Genomic DNA, 5,312 nt, shown 5'->3' on the forward strand with positions numbered 1-5,312 from the left:
TCAGAGTTTTCACCCAGTCTATAACATTCCAGTGAGAGGTGTCCGCACCAAGGCTCGTAAATTTGTTTGAAAGAGGAGGATTGTAACCGGGTGTATTTCAACTTGCTTTTGACCTGTAGGTGACAGCGTCGGACGTTTTAATCGGTTACGATTTGTTTTACGTCCATAGCGTGAAATTTGACCTTGTTATTTGAGAATCATACGCGCTAGCAGCTCGGTTCAAGACAGCGAAGCTTTGTTTAGGAATAACAACTGTTCCCCACCTGGCATCAGTAGATCACATGAAACAATGCGTGACGAATCGTATCCGGACCTCTCTGTACTCATGATTTAAACCGTTTTGAATCGTCAATCATGTCATTCATGTCATAGACCCTTTGTCGCACATCTGGCTCATGCGCTGACAAAAAAGGCGAATACGTACCCGGACAAGACACCTGCGTGGCGTTCCCTAACAAGGACTGGACGTTGTTTTACAACTACGTCTGGAAGGATTTAAACGACAGTCGCGAAGAACCTTTGTACATCGCAGAGTGGGACTCTGTAATGCCCAACGGTCGTTACCGTGTGGTCGGCGATCATTCTAAAAAGCGATCGCACCGGGGCTATCCTCCACGACGAACATCACGAGCTGTACGAGATGCAATTTTTGTTCAAATGGTCTGACCTTTATGTCCTGGAGACCCTTTTTTCCAACATCAACAGAATGATCAAGTGGTGCGATATGCGCGATGGCTATTCCAGAGTTAAAGTGCAGCTGTTCCACCCCGAGAAGTGCGCGCGCAGCCAGTGGGCCGTCGGACCGTCACCACCCATTTACTATAGCCATTATAAAAATCAGTAGACAGAGCCTCTCCCGCAACAATGTCTCAAGACTACGCTTCAGAAAACATCAGTGACTATTCTCTCCACACCGTTCCTGACGCTCGCGATGACAACGCGGTACAGCACATACAGACGGACGAACCTGCAGAATCGTCCGGGNTACTTGTGTTTTAAATTGTTAATCATCGAGGGTAAAACTTATCCTTAAGTATATCCCATATCAAAATCGTCCTTAAATGCACTGATAAATTATTTCTATCGGATCACTCGCTATTAGCATTACCAGCCTGCTTACTGCTTAACACACTGCTCTCATTACTACATCACTAATGCCTAATGTTTCAGACGTGTTTGTACCTCTGAGTGCAGATGAGGAAACGTTCGCACTTCAGTCGGAACTGGAGGCTGTGGAGAAGCAGATCCAGGATTTACTTTAGAAGCAGACACGGCTGCGAGAACGTAAAACGGCGCTGGAAACATCCCGAGCTGACGCTCGCAAATCCGCGGTAAGTTTTCATCGCGATTGTAATACTCCTACCACTTCTACTCTACGTGTTTCTCTGCACAGAGCCCAGGCTTCGAGAACACGATCAGCCCAAATGAACTTCACTCCTGCACCGGTGTTTTGTCGAAGTCTGTTCCCCCTATGTTTCCTCAGAGTTGTTCCTCATAGCGCCCGCTACGCAAACAGCGTGTAGAGGGCGGGCGCGTGCACGTTCCACTGGTGATTTTCAATTATTTGTTGAAAATACGCAGATATTCTCATACCATGAATTATATATATTTTCACATTTCCTGTTTTGTATGACTTCTAGCCATTCTTTGGTCTGTTCAGTTTGTTTTAAAATGTATTTTGTAGAACAACGCAAAATGTTGAAAAGCAATATAAAATACGTTTAAATAAATAAGGATGAATTTAAATACATTGTAAAATGGTTAGTTATGTGTATGGTGAAGATAAAAAGAGTAGTATAGCATACAAATACGATTCTGAACGCATACGATTCTGAACGAATGAATCGCTTTGAATGAATCGGTTGACTGAATGGATAAGTAACTGACTTATATGATCTTGCCTCCACCTACTGGCGGTTCCTTTGCATTGAGAAAAAACATTGGATATTTCAATTGTCTATCGAAAATATTTCAATCGAAATGGCAGGGTGCATGTTTTTGACACTTAGGGTTAGTGTCACAGCCACTTTAGCATAACAAATGTTACAATAATATTTCTCATCATTGGGATAAGGGAATGCATTTTGTCAGCTATAAATTTCACCATCGAATTCTATTTCCTCCTTGTTTTTTATTCTAATATATTATAATGTTTACATTAGACTGATGTAGGTGAAGCTCCTCCCACAACTGGAACAGAAACAGCAACTTTAAAGCCATTACATTCAATCATTTCTCATCATTTGGGTAAAGGAACGCACTTCGACAGACTATATTTTTCACCGTCGAATTCTGTTTCCTCCTTGTTTTTTATTTTAACATGTTATAATGTTTACTTTAATTGATGTAGGTGAAGCTCTAGCTACATCTAACTGTGAAAATCCCAGCATATAACAATATTTACTCAACACAGCACATGGTCCAAATTAGCTTTCCAAAATTAAGGAATTGAAATGTTTTTTTCATCTATATGAATTTTTGATTTCCAAAAGGAGAAGGCTGAGAGTCTGGGTAATATGCAACAGTCAATGTGACATTTCTTATCTGAAATAAAACTTCAGACTGCAAACAACATTTTCTAATATCATGAATGGAGTGAAATCTAAAATAGAACCAAAATACCATTACAGGGAGAAAATCAAAAGGAGGTGTCATGACCACACACAACAGACGGAGACTTGGGCAGGGAGAACAGATATTTTATTAATAAAAATGGAAAATCACGAAAAGGGGAAACATTAACACATACAAAGGCAGGCAAGCCCAAACCCAGCATACATAAATTTACTGCATTCTGCATGCTTCACACATGATACGGGTAGGTTCCATGCAGTTTATCCACACATTCATGGTGGAAAACCACCTTTGGCATTGCATCACATGAAATCTGTAAGCAAAAGATTTAAAAACAAAATCAAGTAAATCAGCTGGAAGATGGTGGTAGTGCATTACAGCATGCAGTACCTGTTACATTTTGTTCAGCATTGTGATGCATTTGCTATTTAATTGAGCAAAGAAAAAAAATTTACTGGCTGCGATTCCAGATAACGATAGATCTTAGCACTTAAGAGCGTTTTCTACAAGCCATTTTGTGAACGTTCGTCATCGTTTCACGTGCGTTTCCCGAAAATGCACTAAACACGACTGCACATAGCAGTGCTTTAAGTACTACTTACAAGTCGCTATCCTTTTGTCAGGTGCCACCTTATACAATGGCTCGTTTTTGTAGCACGCACTTGTTTTCGAAATGTTTAGGCTAATTATTTTCACTGGATGTGCATGTTTAAGATATAACAAGAATAAACGATGTATTTAGAATAGGTTTGAAAGAGCTCCGGTGTTCTTTTATGCTACCCATAAATTTGTGCTACCCTCGTGTTGTGATTGGGATGGGGGAGGGGTTATTTAGGTGTAAGGGTTGGATTGGGGGAGGGGTTAGTCGTGTTTTGTATGGAGGTAGCAAAATTTGATAGGGATGCATAAATTGGCAGAACACCGGCTCAAACCACGCACTCTCAGCAAACAGGAAGTGACGTTATCCTACAGGTGACGTATCCAACCAATCAGGATGAAGTCAGATACAATAATAGCCCTATATGTAAATGTACAATGTTTACCCTTATTTTTTTAGTTACTGAGATATTCACATTTACTTGTCTACAAAAAATCGCCAGATATGGGTTGAAAATCTGCAAACTTAACCTATAATAATATTGCATGTTTAACTGAACAGTACTTTAAACACATGACTTGTATTGTCTTAGAGCTATTGTGATATGAACATCACTTTGTTGTTTCTCAGTGAGTCACAGCCACCTCTGGCTGATTAAAGTATATATTTTTTGATTGTAATATTGAAACATGCATTTTTAAGCTGCTTTGAAATTATATGCATTGTTAAGCTCTATACCCTTACGACAGCTATCCTGGGTTTTACTATGGTAACACTGCAACCATGTAATCATGTTTTTTTTTCTTTTTTCAAATCAAGGTTTTAAAAATGGTTCTGATGCTTTTGAAACCATGGTGAAAGTCTGTATAGGTTTTCTATATGTTGTAGTAATGTCATAGTTATTGTGGTTTTGCTACAACAATCAGTCATTGTAGTAGATTTTGTATGGTCTAACTGCAAATGCTGTAAAAAAAACATGGATAACTTCCAGATGGGTACAAATACTGTATTTGTGTGTTGGTCTGATAAATGTAATGCATTTATGTATTTAATCTGTTAAAATATTACATTTGCAGTTGTTATAGAACATTGGTTTTTGTGTTGAATGACATTTTGGTTAGCGTGATTTAACGATTATAAACCGCGGACCGACTGTTGGCCACCAGCAAACATTAATGATAAACCAGCGGCTTAGCAGCGGACCGCCGGCGGAAATATGGCGGCTGCCACCGGTGGACCACTGGAAAAACGATGAGCAAAAAGCCGGTGGCCCGTAGGTGGTTCCCGCTGGTGGCCCGTAGGTGGTTCCCGCTGGTGGACCGCCAACTTTGCCACCGTTGGCCCGCCACTGGTCCGCCAGCCTTATGTTAGCTGGGGTGTTAATTTCGTTAATGAAAATAATGACAAAAAATATTCGTCAACGAATATTTTCCCAGGATGAAGACGAGACAAAACGTAAGGCCATTAAACGACTTTATCTGCACGCAATATCGTTGACGAAAAATGATGAGACTAAAATATAGTTATAAAGATAAAAAAACGTACCTAAAAACTCTTTTTAGTCTTTGTCGAAAAAAAATAGAAGATAAATATTAAAGATTTTTATTTAGCGTTCATGTTTGCAGTCGCCAGATTACAGGAGTTTAGATCCACCAAACAGGGTTGAAAGGTTATAAAAATATACGTTTTCTGCCAGTGGTTGACTTTATTTGTGCAATCTGGCAACCACACGCCAATGCGCTGCGACCTGCGGTGGATGTCCAACCCGTCCCACATCCAAGTGTGATGTCATAAGCCACGCCCATGTCAAATACGTCACATTCTCATTAACATTGAAGCAGTAAGACGCCAACACAGTAGGTGGCGATAATAGACATTATTGTTTGTGTTACCTGAAATAAAACCAAAAAGAAGAAGACAAAAAGGAAGCAGAAGCATCTGTGAGAAAGTGAGGTGAATTAAGTATTATTGCTATGTCGGTAAGTAAAATAATTGTGTAATTTCAAAAGTATTTATATAAAATATTATGTATGCTTGATAGAAATGGCATCAGTAAATTCACAAGGATTGTGTGTGGCACACGTAATCTTTTGCTTTCAATGTTGTTACGTGGTTGGTATGAATTTTCTACCTTCACACG

Source organism: Triplophysa rosa, linkage group LG9 (genome assembly GCF_024868665.1).
Source record: "Triplophysa rosa linkage group LG9, Trosa_1v2, whole genome shotgun sequence".
Taxonomy (NCBI): Eukaryota; Metazoa; Chordata; class Actinopteri; order Cypriniformes; family Nemacheilidae; genus Triplophysa; species Triplophysa rosa.